We start from the raw sequence: 16,915 nt of genomic DNA on the forward strand, positions 1-16,915 counted from the left end.
TGGACTTATTATTAGCCATGAAGGCAAGGGCCTCTTCCAATTCTATCAGTGTAAGCAGAGCATCCAACTCGGTCGCATCATCCAGAAACAGAGAGGGCAGATCTAAGCCCTGGAAAAAAATATCCAAGTCCGCCTTGGAACTATATATATTTGCATAATACTGTCTCAGAACTTCAAGTATCTCTGGGTATGTGTCTACTACCCCTCCAGTAGTATCATACAACTCTTTAATGTACGGAGAGTCTTGTTGGGCTCTGGAGACTACAGCTAGTAAATGTCCCGCCTTTTCCCCCGCCTCAAAAAAACGCTATTTCTGGAAGAAACGTCTATGGCTTGCCTTTGTGAACAGATATTAACGTAGTTGTTCTGGGCCTCGCTAACTTCCCTATGACACCTTTCAGACTGGTCATGTATTAATGCCACTTCCTCTCTCTGCACATCACCCCTGAAACTTTGTTCTGGGGCCCAAGGGGACGATTTGACCTTATTGACCTCTTAAATCAGGGTGCCACGAAGGAAGGTTTTCATGGCATCCCATACCACAATAGGTGATGCAGATCCCACATTATACGAAAAGAACTCTAGGATTTGTGCCTGAACAGGGACGCTAGGGGTTCGGATTTTCAACCAGTAAGGATTGAACCTCCAGAGACCCATTGTTCTGCTTCCCACGGGATGCAACCCCAGTACTGACGAGTGATCAGATAATCCCCTAGTCAGGTATTTCACTAGATATCTTATCTTTAACCTTACGGTTAGACTTACCTTACTCATAAAATAGGTACCATTGAAGAGCCACCCATACTGTACTAGGTTAACCGTTTACATTCTGTAAGTATAGATATTTATGATTTGGCTTATCATCATCAATTAAAGAGAGCAAAAATACTAAATATGATGCAACACCATTACAATCGTCGCCCATATATAAGCACATTTTTAACACCCCAGGCTCATTGGATAATGGCCAATTACACCGAAGTTATGCATGATTACATATCTGATACACTTCACAATCATTCTGAATAATGATATGCCTCTTATGAATGATGAGATTGCGGCAAGTGATGATTTCAGGTATTACCTAGCTGCAGAGTTATTAAAAGCAGAGTCTGCATGCAAATACTGCAATAAAAAATGTACTCAAGATATGGCTATATGCTAGAGGAAAAACACTCTATATGCACAGAATGTCTGAATACTGATGTCATTGATGGAGCAAGAGTTTATCAGCCTGATTGTAAGTGCTATATAATATCTATATGTACTCAGCTGATTGAAGACAAATCAGAAGTTGAAATAAAGCATTATTTTGAGATATATTACTGCACATGCTGCATATACAGAAGGATATAGCAGGGTAGGAAATGGATTTCTTAATAGAACAAATATAGTGGGGCATATTTACTAGCACTGTGTAAGATTTAGACCAGGCAGTCAGAGGATGTGTCAAATTTATCATAGTGGCAAACGCTGTATGTTAAATTTGTCGCATCTTGCTAGACATGTCGACACTTTTCTCTTGATTATACCACCCTTTGATTGGCTTCATTTTTAGTCAAGCGACCGCTGACTATATGCAGCGAGTTACGCTGTTTCCGTAACTCGTCCATCTATTGCAGTGTATTGTACCAGCGATCTAATAATTGCTGGTTCAAGTCCCCTAGGTGAACTAATTAAATGTGTAAAAAAAAAAAAAGTTTGCTAAATTTTCACGAGTGTAAAAAATTTTTAACAGTTAAAAAAAAAGACCTTTTCTCATTTTTCCCCAAATACAATGTAAAATTAAAAAAAAATAATAAAAAAATTGGTATTGCGGCATGCGTAAAAGTCCGAAACTATTACAATATAGCATTATTTGACTCACACAGTGAACGGCGTAAACATTTTATATTTAAAACCCCAGAATCTTTGTTTTTTTGGTCACCATAGCGCTAAAAGGAATGAAATAAAAAATGATAAAAAAATCGTATCTACGAAGAAAATGGTGCTAATAAAAACTACAGCTCATCCCGCAAAAAATAAGCCCTCGCACTGCTAAAATGAAGAAAATATAAAAATATATAAGTTATGGCTCTCAGAATGTGGTGAAACTGAACACATTTTTTTTTTTTTTACCAATAGTTTTTTCTTTGTAAAAAGTAAAATATGAAATATTTTCCTCTTTTCTTTTGTCTAACACCTGGGTGCGTCTTATAGTCAGGTGCGTCCTATAGTCTGAAAAATACGGTAGTTTGCAGGGTATTTTAAAAAAAACTGCTTCCGGCGACAATCCTAGCGGCTTAACGGTGCGGGGTCTGGGTGTAGGACGCCCACAGATCATGTATCCGGTGGATAGGTCATCAGTTGTTCGGTAGTGAACAACCCCTTTAATCCATATTATTATCTTTTTAGACTACATATATTTGTGATTTACAACGGATTCTATCAATGAACAAACTAAATGAAAATTGGAAAGAAGCAGGGGACATATGGAAGTGAGTATGACTGAAGGCTCAGACTACGCAGGATTGGTTTGTAGTGTGTAGCTATGGAGACACATAGATCTACATAGGTGATGTAGACTCAAACGGTAGGATATATGTCATCAAAACTATTTGCAATGTTGATCCATTTTTTATTGAAGATGCGTTGGATCAATTTAATTTTTTTTACAAAGATATACATAGCTCTTTAAATGGATTGTTTCACCAGAACAACCCTTTTCTATATACTTTGTTAGGGCATATGGACATCATAGAGGGGGGTCTGCTTGGGACTCAGTGGTTGCATTGCAGCCCTGTAGTCGAAGGTTCAAATTCAACCTAGGACAAGATCTGCATGGAATTTGTATGTCCCCACAATATTTGCATGGGTTTCCTCTGGGTACTCCAGCTTCATCCCACACTCCAAAAACCTATTGTACAGTTGTGAACACCATTGGGGGCAGTGGGTGATCAGAAAATAATAAATAGCATGTTCATTAATATGTCTCAAGATATTTTATCTGCCATGATGATGATAATAATAACAACAGTAAAATATGTTGTTGTTTTTTACAAACATAGCTCAGTATTTAAAACCCCTTCCCGACATCCGCCGTATATATACGACGCACGCCGGGTGGGGGAATATGGAGCGGGCTCACGGGCTGAGTCCGCTCCATAGAGCGAGTGTGTCGGCTGTGTGTTACAGCCGACACTTCCGGGTTACGAGCGGGATCGCGCTTTAGCTTGTTTAACCCGTTAAATGCCGCGTTCAATAGAGATCGCGGCATTTAAATTACTAAAAACAGGAGGACGACCCCCTGTAACGTCTCAACGGCCCCCCCGGCGAGATCGGGGGGAGCCGTTGGTTCACACGGCTGCCTGGGGGTCTGACGAAGTCCCCCAGGTCCGCCATCTTGGTACTCCTATGAAGCTCTGCCTCCGGCAGGGCTTCATAGGAGACTGTCAGAATCACGATATACTGCAATACATTAGTATTGCAGTATATCGTGCGAGCGATCTAACGATCGCTGGTTGAAGTCCCCTAGGGGGACTAATAAAAATTTTTAAAAATGAGTTAAATAAAGTTATTTTTTTTGTGTAAAAAAAATTTACAATTTAAAAGTTCAAAAAAAACCCTTTTTCCCATTTTCCCCCTAGAGCATAGTAAAAAATTAAATAAATAAACATAATTGGTATCGCCGCGTCCGTAAAAGTCTGAACTATCACAATATGTCATTATTTAACCCGCACGGTGAACGCCGTAAAAAAAAAAAAAATTTGTAGACGCCAGAATCTCTATTTATTGGTCACCTAATCTCCCACAAAAAATGAAATAAAAAGTGATCAAACCGTCACATTTACACCAAAATGGTATTATTAAAAACGACAGCTTATCCCGCAAAAAAAATAAGCCCACATACAACTTAATAGACGAAAAAATAAAGAAGTTACGGCTCTCGGACTTTGGCGAAACGAAATAAATTTTCTTTTTTACACTTAGGTTTTTACTTGTACAAGTAGTCAAATATAGAAGAAACTACACATATTTGGTATCGGCGTAATCGTATTGACCCATAGAAAAAAATTAACATGTTGTTTTAATTGTACAGTGAATTCTGTAAAAATGGCGCGCAAAAAACCATGCCAGAATCGCTGTTTTTTTTCATTTTCTACCCCACAAATAATTTTTTTCCCGTTTCCTAGTACATCATACGGCAACATAAATGGTGCTACGAAAAACTACAACTTGTCCCGCCAAAAACAAGCCCTCATAGTACTATATCGACGGAAAAATAAAGGCGTTATGGCCTTTGGAATGTGGGGAGGGAAAAACGAAAATGAAAATCTGAAAAAGGGCTGCGGCGTGAAAGGGTTAATAAAAAAGAAAATCAAAGGACATCAGAGAAACAGTTACTTACAGGTCACATATAATAATGTAGCACAACTATTTGTGTATAAAAATAGAAAACTGCCGGGCTGCAGAAAGAAGTACAAGTAAGTAAGTAAGTAAGTAAGAAGTGCAAGTAAATATGTCTAAATATGGTTATTACAGCTTGCTTTGTAGCTGGTGATTTAAAGGGGTTGCTCGCTTAGTACAATCCCTAGTTTTTAGTAAGGTCCCATGACAATAAGCTGATGACAAAGTGTCCTCCTGCTGTGACCCCCAGAAATCAGCTGTAATCTGTGGGTAAACCTGGCAGTAAGTGTTACATTTTCCTGCAGCGCCACCACAGGGGAAATTAAGCATTACACAGTGCCCATTCAAATCAATAGGTTGTCTTGTAGAACAAGTGCTTCTCTAGAGCTACATTGCTAACCTTATGCCTAATATATGGCAGTGTGATTATGGTGTGACCTCTGTGGTCACCCCTGCAGCAGCAGCACTTTTTCGTATCCTATATCTTGCTTCAACAGTCATGGCAGGTTTATAGTGACTACCACTAAATCTTCTATAATCATATGTATTATAGTAGTCATTACTCAGAATGTTTTGGAGGGAGAGAGAGGAAAGGAGAGGAGTCTTGTGAGCAGCTTCACTCCAGTATTAGGTTCTGCAGATTTCAGCATTAACACTAATGTAAAACTCTGATCCAATCAAAAGGATATGCTTGGAATATTAAAAGTCAAAAGAGCCATGCATAAATTAAAATATAGCACCAATAGAGAAACTGCATGCCCTATAGGAATAAAAGTGACATGAATTTTATTGGTATACATTAAAAGGCAAATACAAATAGTATAAAAAAAGACGCAGTACAAATCACACAAAAGACAATGGTGAGTATGCAGGGCAAAAATATGGTCGCAAACAAAAGGGGAAAGACGTTTTCACAAACCACCAGACACAGATAAATAACTAAATTCAGCAAATCAAGATAGACGAAGCAGTAAAGTGAATATAGTATAGGATACAGGTTAAATAACCTGGTATTCCTGAATGAAGAAAGAGGGATAAATCCATATTCAAGAGGCAAGTGCCCCAGACCAGTGACCATGCATACCCACTCAACCTAACGCAGTTTTCGCTCAGAAAGCTTCGTCTGGGGTGATTTCAGCATTAGAACAGAATGGCGGCAGAACATATATAATGAGATCAGTCACTGAAAATACAACTTGCTACATTCTCTTAAATGGGACAAATAAAAGTTAAAAGGGTTTTCCACTTTGGAAGATTTCTACTTAATAGAAGGGTTTCTTGACAATAAGCAAATCACAAAGTGTCCTCGTGCTGGGACCCCGGAGATCAGCTGTAATCTGTGGGGAAACTTGGCAGTAAGTGTCCAATTTCCCTGCAGCACTACCGCAGGGGAAATTAAGCAGTACACAGTGCCCATTTATATTAATGGACTACTTGCGTAATGCAGGACAGGACAGGTTAGGTTTTAAAAAACGAGAGAGCTCTTTCTTACTTCTCCTCACTCTGGCCAAGAGACAAGAATCCTGAACAGAGGACCCTCCTCTATTAACTCATAATTCCCTAATATAGTATATGAAAAGCGGTTTTCTAAACTGGACATTCCCTTTAAAGGGAATGTGTTGTTAGCAAAACATTTTTATTTTTTTTTAGTTAAACAATTAGTGTGTAGGTGATTAAACATTGTTCTAATTTTTTTTATTTTTATCACGAGTCAGGAAATATTATAAATTAGATTCTAATTTATAATATTTCCCAGCACTGGTCACTAGATGGAGCAATTCCCAAAATTGCAGCATTGCATGTGGTAAAGCAACCACATTGCTTTATGCTGCAAAATTGGGAAAAAATCCCTCGCTCTAGTGAGCTCTCAGAATCCCCCCCTCCTTTATCCTGGCTAGTGCCGGGAGAAACGAGGGGATTGAACGGTCTAACCTCCTACACTGTGTGTCGCCATTTTTTGAGCTAACACACAGTGTAGAAGGTTAACATACAGTAGTAAACACACTGAAACACGAACATACATAGAAATCACTTACCTGCTCCTGTCGCCGCCGCTCCCTCCGGTCCGTCCGCTCCGTCTGCTGCCGCTGCTCCAAGTGCACAAGTCCGGAAGCCGCGACCGGAAGTAGTAATCTTACTGTCCGGCCGCGACTTCCGGTCTACAGGAAAATGGCGCCGGACGGCGCTCAGTTCAACTTGGACTGTGTGGGAGCGGCGCATGCGCCGTTCCCACACAGACGGCGTACACCATAGTGGATGGAACGGGCCCCGTTCGCATTCACTATGGGACTGTAGCTGCCGTATTCCATGTCTGTATGTGTCGTTAATCGACACATACAGAAATGGAGTAAAAAATGGCAGCCCCCATAGGGAAGAAAAAGTGAAAAAATAAAAAAAAGTAACACACAAACACACAAATAAATACAAAAGTTTTTTATAAAACACTAACATCAAACTGATATAAAAAATTTTTTTGGGGCGACACTATTCCTTTAAGGAGGGAAATCCTATGCGGCATATATCCACATTCTGCTTAGACAGCTTCTGATACAGATGTAGCCATCTTTAACTTGATTCTGATAACTTCCTGCAGCGTGATATCACACAACAAAAGCCATTGAAAAGTCATTGAAAAAGTAAAGATAAGAGATTTAGCCATTGTGTATTTAATGCGTTATAAGTCAAGGTAAATACGGCTACACCTGTATGGCATTAAAAAAAAATATACCGTATATTAAAAAAAATTAGGTTAAAAACTTTTTTTCAAATAGTTACTTAAATAATCCAATTTTTTGAAGGTCTCTGACTTTATCATGATTTTAAATTAGTGACTGGAGGTGAGACTTAATATTCTGTATCTTTGTGTAACAGATTTAGATACATCCTGATTTGTTATATGGAAATGTTTGTTTCGTAGTGATGACTGTGTAGAGAATCTTTTTCTTACTAATTTCTTAGGTCCAATTGATTCTTTAACTGTGTTCATACTAAATCTGTAAAATGGTTAAACAGATGTTGAATTTTATCAGTGTTTCTCAAATCAACAATGAAACCTTCCTGAACGCTCCTTGTCATCTTTATTGTAAGCATAGCTTTAGTTGTCGCATATACAATATGTTTTATTGAAAACTGAGAACTAGAAGGATATCACCACCCAGAAATTGCAGTTATTGTTCCATTTTGTTGTTATGGGTTAATTTAATATTCTAGTAATGCTTTTTCTAATCCACGATATTTCCATGATTTGTTCTCCACATATTTCGAACATGTACAATACTCGGGAAGAAGCTTGAGTCTTATGAAGTGGATTAGGTTAAACCCTATCTAAATCTTATTTTACTAAGTATCCTTTCAAAGGTCATACACATTGATTAAATAACAGAGAGGCCCCTCCCTAAAAGTAAGCTCATTATCTTTTTTATATATATATATATATATATATATATATATATATATATATGGTTATCACTCCCATACAGCATATTTTATGTAGCATTTCGCACTACATATTGTACAAGCATGCCACAGGGAAATATTTACATAGGGCCACCCCAAGTGCCAGGCAGGTAATTCATTCGGAGAAACTCCAGCCTGTGTACCATTCTGTCACAGTCACCGATTAAATTGAATGTGATGCACCTTACAATGGTAGAGAACTGTAAGCATCTTTATATAGAACCCCCAACTACAGCAGTTTATTACCCAAACACCCCCCGTACTGAACTAATATGCACTTGTATGTAGAATTATATCATTTCTGGTCCTCTGTTGAACAGGTTTTGATGTTTTACTACTGATTTTGAAGAAGCCCTGCAAATTATAGAATATTGCACTTGTCTGATCTCTATCCTATAACCATGAATTAAGTCTCACTTAACCCCTTCCCGACATTTGACGTAAATGTACGTCATGGAAAGCATTGACTTACCGCAAAATGCCGTACATTTACGTCAAATGTTTGGCACCGGCTCAGAAGCTGAGTCGGTGCCATCATCGTCGGATCTCAGCTGTATCTTACAGCTGACATCCGACTGTAACGGCGGGGACCGAAATTAGCTTCGATCCCCGCCATTAACTACTTAAGTGCAGCGCTCAAACGCGATCGCTGCACTTAAGGTGTTTGCAGCTCATCGGAGCCCCAGCAATGAAATTGCCGGGGTTCCGGTGGCTGCAATGGCAACCGGAGGCCTAATACTGGCCTCCCGGTTTGCCTAGCACCGAAGCCGGTCAAGATCCGCCCGGCGGCAGAGCCTGAACGGCTTCCGTAGCTGCCGGCAAGATGGCGCCGGGTCAGGAGCTGATCCGGCGTCATCAGCGGTGGAAATTAGCTGTACTGTACAGCTGACATCCACCTGTAACGGCAGGAACCGGAGCTAGCTCCGATCCCTGCCATTACCCCCTTCGATGCAGCAATCGAAAGCGATTGCTGCATCGTAGCGGCTACTAGCAGATCGCCAGCCCTGAGAGGCAATCGGGACTGGCGACTGCTTTTATGGCAACAGGAGACACCTGCCATTACGGAAGCCGATTTAGGCCCCGCCGGGAGGCGAAGCCTATTCGGCTTGCTGTCAGTGAATGACTGACAGATCTAATACATTGCACTACATAGGTAGTGCAATGTATTAGAAAAAAAAAAATCTGACCGTTGGACCTTCAAGTCCCGTAGTGGGACATGAAGAAAAGTGTAAAAAAAAAGTATAAAAAAGTGTAAAAAAAAGTGCAAAAAATAAAAGTTTGAAAACAATAAAAGTTTCAAGTAATCAAATAAAACACAATCCCCCTTTTACTCTTATCAAGTCCTTTATTATTGAAAAATAATAATAAACCATATGTATTTGGTATCACCATGACCGTAACGACCTGAGGTATCAAAATATTATATTATTTATTGCACGCGGTGAACAGCGTAAAAAAAAACGTAAAAAACTTTACCAGAGTTTCTGTTTTTTGGTCACTTTGCCCTACAAATATTAGAATAAAAAGTGATCAAAAAGTCGCACGTATCCAAAAAAGTTACCTATAAAAACTATAGCTCGTCCCGCAAAAAACAAGCCCTCATACACCTCCGTCGACAAAAAAATAAAAAAGTTATGGTTCTCACAACTTGGCGAAAGAAAAAATACATTCTTTTTACAAAAGTAATTTTATTGTGCAAAAAGTTGTAAAACATAAAAAAGTGCTATAAATTAGGTATCGCCGGAATCGTACTGACCCGCAGAATAATGTGAACATGTAATTTATAACGCATGGTGAACCCTGTATAAAAAAAACGAAAAAAGCTGTGCCAGAATTTTCGTTTTTTTGTTTACCTGGCATCCCAAAAAATAGGATAAAAAGTGATCAAAAAGTCACATGTACCCCAAAATGGTACCAACAATAACTACAGCTCGTCCCGCAACAAACCAGCCCTCATACCGCTACGTCTATGAAAAATAAAATTAGTTATGGCTCCAATAAGTCAGGAAATAAAAAAATATGCAGTTGTGCCCGAGGGGAACATTTCTTCTGTTTCAAGAGGCGATTTATCAAGGACCTAAAATTAGGGAACCAGGAAGGGGAGAGCCCAAACATATCCGCTGGAAGCGACGGTGCCCGTATTATACCAGGACAACACTTTCCCAGCAAAATTCCCCAAACTACAAAAGGTGCGGAGTGTGGACCAAAAGGGGGATAAGAAATGACACCATTTATCAGTGCGACACTGGCCTGTGCGGAAAGGATTGCTTCACAGCATAACACACATCTATGGATTATTTTATTTTTTTTATACCACCTGACTATGCCCCTTATATACTCCGCCCCGCTTACATGTACCCCCACATTATAAAACACCAGCAATACTCAAACAAATATAGTACCAAGCAAAATCCGCTCTCCAAAAGCCAAATGGTGCTCCCTCGGCTCTGAACCCTACAGCGTCCCCAAACAGCAGTTTCCTTCAACATATATGGCATCGTCATACCCGGGAGAACCCTTTTAACAATTTTTGGGGTGTGTCTCCAGCGTCATAAGCTGGGCATGACATATTTGCCACTGAATGGCATATCTAGGGAAAAATATAAATTTTTAATTTGCACCATCCGCAGCGCATTCATTTATGGAAAAGACCTGTGGGGTGAAAATGCTCACTACACCCCTTAATAAATGCCTTGAGGGGTGCAGTTTCCATAGTGGGGGTCACTTATCAGGGGTTTCTTTTTATTATTTCACATCTGAGCCTCTGCAGTTGTGAACCAATACTTTGTAAATCGCCAAATTAGGCCTCCACTCCGCATGGTACTCTTCACTTCTGAGCCCTGTCATATGTCCAGACAAAAGATTAGGGCAACATGTTTCTAAAACCGGGAAACACTGCATAATAATTAGAGAGCTGTCTTGTTATGGTGGCACAAGCCGGGCACCACATATTGGCATATCTATGGAAAAAAATCCAATTTTCACTCTGCAACATCGAGTGTACACTAATTTCTACAAAACACCTGCAGGGTTAAAATGCTTACTACACCCCTTGGTAAATGCATTGAGGGGTGTAGTTTCCAAAATGGGGTCACTTCTGGGGGGTTTCCACTGTTTTTGGCCCACAGGCGCCCAGAAACCAATCCAGCAACATCTGCACTTTAAATGGCGGTCCTTCCCTTCTGAGCCCTGCCGTTTGCCCAAACAGCAGTTTATGACCACATATGGGGTATTGCCGTACTCGGGAGAAATTGCTTTACAAATGTTGGGTTCTTTTTTTCCTTTATTTGTTGAGAAAATGAAAAAATTTGCGCTAAAGCTACGTCTTATTGAAGAAAAAGGACTGTTTTTATTTTCACTGCCTAATTCTAATAAATTCTATGAAACATCTGTGGGGTCAAAATGCTCACTACACCCCTAGATGAATTCCTCAAGAGGTGTAGTTTCCTAAATGGAGTCCCTTTTTGGGCGTTTTCATTGTTTTGTCCCCTCAGGGGCTTTGCAAATGTGACCTGGCCTCCGCAAATCATTCCTGCTAAATGTGATCTCAAAAAGCCAAATAGTGCTCTTTCCCTTCTAAGCCCTGCCGTGTGTCCAAACAGCCGTTTATTACCACATGTGGGGTATTGTTTTACTCGGGAGAAATAGCTTTACAAATTTTGTGGTGCTTTTTCTCCTTTAGTCCTTCTGGAAATGAGAAAAAATTAGCTAAACCTAGATTTTTTTTGAAAAAATGTAGATTATTATTTTCAGGGCCTACTTCCAATAATTTCTGCAAAAAAACTGTTGGGTCAAATCGCTCACTATACCCCTAGATAATTTCCTCAATGGGTGTAGTTTCCAAAATGGGGTCACTTGTGGGGGGTTTCCACTGTTTTATCCCCTCAGGGGCTTTGTAAATGTGACATGGCCTCCGCAAACCATTCCTGCTAAATTTGAGTTCCAAAAGCCAAATGGCGCTCTTTCCCTTCTCAGCCTCACCGTGTGTCCAAACAGCCGTTTATTACCACATGTGGGGTATTGTTTTACTCGGGAGAAATTTCTTTACAAATTTTATGGTGCTTTTTCTCCTTTAGTCCTTGTGGAAATGAGAAAAAAAATCGCTAAACCTACATTTTCTTTGAAGAAATGTTGATTTTAATTTTCACGGCCTACTTCCAATAATTTCTGTAAAAAACCTGTGCGGTCAAAATGCTCACTACACCCCTAGATAATTTCGTTGAGGTGTCTAGTTTCCCAGATGGGGTCACTTTTGGGGGATTTTTACTGTTTTGTCACTGCAAGAGCCCTTCAAACCTGACATGGTGCCTAAAATATATTCTAACAAAAATAAGGCCCCAAAATCCACTGCTCCTTTGCTTCTGAGGCCGGTGCTTCATTCCAGTAGCACGCTACGGCCACATGTGGGATATTTCCTAAAACTGCAGAAACTGGGCAACAAATATTGAGTTGCATTTCTCTGGTAAAACCTTCTGTGTTATAAAAAAAATTTTATTAAAAATTTATTTCTGCAGAAAATATGAAATTTGTAAATTTCACCTCTACTTTGCTATAATTCCTGTGAAATGTGTAAAGGGTTGACATTTTCTAAATGCTGTTTTAAATACTTTGAGGGCTGAAGTTTTTAAAATGGGGTGACTTTTTGGGGGTTTCTAATATATAAGGCCCTCAAAGCCACTTCACAACTGAACTGGCCCCTGTAAAAATAGCCTTTTGAAATTTTCTTGAAAATGTGAGAAATTGCTGCTAAAGTTCTAAGCCTTGTGAGGTCATAGAAAAATAAAAGGATGTTCAAAAAACGATGCCAATCTAAAGTAGACATATGGGTGATGTTAATTAGCAACAATTTTGTGTGGTATAACTGCCTGTCTTACAAGCAGATACATTTAAATTGAGAAAAATGCTAATTTTTGCAATTTTTCGCTAATTTTTGGTGTTTTTCAAAATGAAATACTGAACATATCGAGCAAATTTTGCCAGTAACATAAAGTCCAATGTGTCACGAGAAAACAATCTCAGAATTGCTTGGATAGGTGAAAGCATTCCGGAGTTATTACCACATAAATTGACACATGTCAGATTTGAAAAATGAGGCTCTGTCAGGAAGGTCAAAAGTGGCTAAAGAGGGAAGGGGTTAAAGGCTATGTAAACCTTTCAACTTGATTTATGTATTTATTTATTTTTTTAAATGTCAGTCAGTGTGTTTGGTGCAACTTTCAAATTCGTTTTTGTTAAAAATAATTTTAACTTTTTGAGGTACAGCTGCTTTGTATCCTGTATACAGAGCAGCTGTATCGTTCGCTGAATCCTGTACCCGTCAGGTCCGCTGACACGCAGGGTCCACCCAGTATCCATCACATCTAAGTTTATAAGGATTCAGGTCTTAGCGAACGATACAGCTGCTCTGTATACAGAGAAAAATATTTTTTAATAAAAACTAATTTGAAAGTTGCACCAAACACACCGACTGACATTTTTATTTAAAAAAAACAAAAAAAAAACACTTTCGAAGGTGTACATAGCCTTTAAAACCCTATAGCTTTTTTTGATTTAGATATTGTTCTTGGATACAGGGACGTAGCTGAGGTGTGTGGGACGGAGGGGGATGAATTTATATTTCATGTAAACTTGCTTTGACTTAAACAGTTTTTTTTTTATTCACAAAATGTATAGAATTCCTCAAAAGGTATCATAGAAGCAGACAGACCAAGCAAAAAGAGATTATTTGCCCGATTTGGTATGAAGAAGTATCAAAAAGTTTATTCAATTACATAAATAGCAAGGATAGTATAGTATATTAAATCAAATAAAAGATAAGACAGACATAAGGTGTTAAAGCCTACCATTCTACTAATAGCATCCACCTGATAACAAACCCCTCCAACACTGTATACATGACAGCATATGCTTATTTAAACAGTCAAAGGGTGTGTTACTATAATTGAAAATTAGACTTAAAGGGGTTTTCGAACCCCGCACTGATCCGGCACTCCGGCTGCCTCAGGGCGCCGGACGATGATGCCGGAGGCAGATGGCTCTGGTAAAAGATAGCGGCCGAGCTGCAGTATTGCAGCCCTGCTCCTATTCATGTGAGTAGGAGCAGAGCTGCAGTTCCGCCAAACGGCCGCTATGCAGTGTTCGGAGCTATCTGCTTCTGGCTTCAACTACTGCATCCCGTTCCAAACATCCCGTTCCAAGGCAGCCAGAGTTGCAAATCGGTGTGGGGTCCGGATGTCGGACACGCACCGATCATATACTGTTGATAGTAGAAATTGATGGCCTATCCTCAGGAAAGGCCATCAATAGCTGATCTGTCAGGGTTCGACTCCCGGGACCCCCACTGATCAGCTGTATTGAAGAGGTGCAGTGCTCGTACGAGCACTGATTCTACTTAATTTCTACTTGCTCACTGTGAATCACCGACACGCAGACAATGATAACAAATTCCTGTTAGTGAATTAAAAAGAAGAACTTTAAATGGTCACTGACCTAAACGTTGCATAAATCAAGACTTATATGAAACATGTATCTTATTGTAGAGAAAAAAGACTCTTTCTCAACATATCAGGCACTTCCCTTCCTCATCTGCGTTCGGCACTGATCAATCACTTTCAATTCACTGCTAAAATCCGTCTTGAGAAAGGAAACTGATTATCAGGTTACTGAGCAATCAGGTAACATGCTGCCCACAGAAGTCTATGGAGAGGGGAGGGGGAGGAGGGAGCAAGAGCAGAGTGTAAGATATTAAACATTAGGGTGATCCCTCTCCGGATCTTGTCCTAATTGGCCCCGGAATCACTCTTACAACATGACAAATGAATTGGTCAGGTAAAATACATGATCGCTGATTGCCAGCCAATTATTACCAACCTACACAGTAGGCTATATTTAAAAAAACTGGTTCCACTTACTGAATTGTCATATTAACGTTTTATCAATTCTTCCACAATTTATCCTAAAAACATTTAATCAACCAATAGTTCATTACATATATCCATGTAATCTAAGTATATGTAAATGTCCCAGGTATCGCCAATGTAACTCGTGCCGCAGGTACGGATACTTGTGTGCCCTTCTACTCTTGCGGCAAAGTGAACAGCCATTTGTTAATGTAAGCCTGTCATTGTATCGATAAAAGGATTATAAATCTTTAAAAATGAGCCATTGGTGGCTTTTACACCAAATAATTTGTTCTAGTGAAAAGAACAATTGTCTTATATTTGGGAGAGAAAGGGGATAATTTTAGACGGTACACTTGTAGTATCTGGGTCATTAATGTGTTAAATTGCTGGCTGCATATTGTTACAATGTTATGTGACTTGACCCAGAGTGCTGGGTGCGGCTCCGTCAGTGTATTGCCTAGCTGAAGAATAAAGCAGCATCCTGAAGTCTGGGCCTGATAACCGGTGTCATACACTACAACACTAGGTATTTTTGTAGTACTTGTTATGAGAAGTGCCAGTGACTACTGGTTATATATGATGATCTATAGGAGATGAACTGTTTTCTAACACTAGTAATGTATCGTTTTAGCTGGGTGGTTTTGCTACTAGAAGAAATAATGGGTTTTAAAATTGTATGTGCTTAATATTTTATAGATTCTACAGATTGTTTACACTAAGCCTCTTACAGCACCCCTAGGAGTGGAGCTTCCTAAAAAGTCAGCTAGGACTGCATGTGTCTAGTCAAGCATTCTAGATGTCTAGATCTGGTCTCCTGACTCTTGAAAGCTTGCATATAATATATTAAATAGATAGGGAATTCTGGAACCTAAGGCCTTCTGACTGCTGCTGGCTTACACAAAGTGTTAAAAAGTCCAGAAAAAAAAGAAACACAGTTAAAATAGACAAACAAGGAGATATTTGAGAAATATAATTAAAGTGATTCTAACTATCGCGGTATGTGTAAATATATGTGCGTACATATATATGTGTGTGTGTGTAAAAATCTATTTAATATTTATATGCATTTTACATTATATCTTTTTTTTATTTGCATTTATTTGCATATTTGGTGTTCTCCAACGGTCTCGTGTGTACAGTGATTTTGTTGAAGGAATAATAAAGTATAAAAGGAAATACATTATCATAAATTTATACATACAATAATGTAGGAGCAGCATAATGTACATATAACATCAACTAATTTTTCTTTTATAAACTGTATTCATTGGCAATACAGCTAGGGAGATGAATCTTGAGCTTGGGCTATAAATCATATGTTGTTGTTTTTACGTTACTTATTAATCTATTGTCTGGACATTCATATTTTCGCTGTCATGAAGAGTTATTCCAGGAGCAAGAATATATAGCAGGTAGAGATATTACATTGCTGACTGAATATAATCACTACTGCAGAGTTTCAAACATTCTCCTGTCTGGGAGGGACCTATAGAATTGATCATTCTGATTGTTTAGGAATAGAATGTCAGAACTACAGTTTATGCCAGTGCAGTAGGAGACCAGGACTAAGGGCCCTTTTACACATGCCAATTATCGGGGAAACGAGCGTTAATCTGAACACTTGTTCCCGATATTTGCCCTGTGTAATCAGGGCAACGATCAGCCGATGAAGGAGTAAACGCTCGTTCATAGGCTGATTGCATCGTTTATGCTTCAAGTAATATTATCGTTGTTGGCAGCAGATCTCTGTGCTGCCGACATGATAGTAATGTATGAGGACCAGAGATCATAGTGACGATCGCTCATCGCTAAACTTAGCTCATTGTAAAAGGAGCAAACGAGCTGTCTCATTGATTGACGCTCGTTTACATGTAAGAGGACACTAAGGCGGTTTGCCGTGATTTTCACGGCGTTTTTGTCTCGCACCCTATGAGTGTCACGTGCAAAAACGCAGTGAAATAAGCTTTCTCTGCCTCCCATTGATGTCAATGGGAGGTCAGAGGCATGAACGCCCGATAGGGCATGACACAGATAGGGCATGACGCTTCTTTTTACCGCGAGCGGTAAAAAATTCCTCTCGCGGTAAAAAAAATTGTCCGCCTCCCATTGAAATCAATGGGAGGCATTTTCGGCCGTTTTTTGGCACGATTTCCTACGCAGTTTACGAGTCA

At 39.4% G+C, this 16,915-nt stretch overlaps 1 protein-coding gene across 2 annotated transcripts in view; it reads left to right on the plus strand.

Moving 5' to 3' along the window:
- Nucleotides 1-16,915, plus strand: part of NWD2 (NACHT and WD repeat domain containing 2) — a 253,510-nt gene that overhangs the window by 70,262 nt on the left and 166,333 nt on the right. The window contains exon 1 of one of the 2 annotated variants that reach the window (XM_075859004.1): nt 15,210-15,270. The exons of the other annotated variant lie outside the window; for it this stretch is intronic. The gene's annotated coding sequence lies outside the window, so the exon portion shown is untranslated. Of the gene's footprint in view, nt 1-15,209; nt 15,271-16,915 lie in introns of those variants that run through there. 2 annotated transcript variants of the gene reach the window in all.

This window comes from Rhinoderma darwinii, chromosome 1 (assembly GCF_050947455.1).
Source record: "Rhinoderma darwinii isolate aRhiDar2 chromosome 1, aRhiDar2.hap1, whole genome shotgun sequence".
Taxonomy (NCBI): domain Eukaryota; kingdom Metazoa; phylum Chordata; class Amphibia; order Anura; family Rhinodermatidae; genus Rhinoderma; species Rhinoderma darwinii.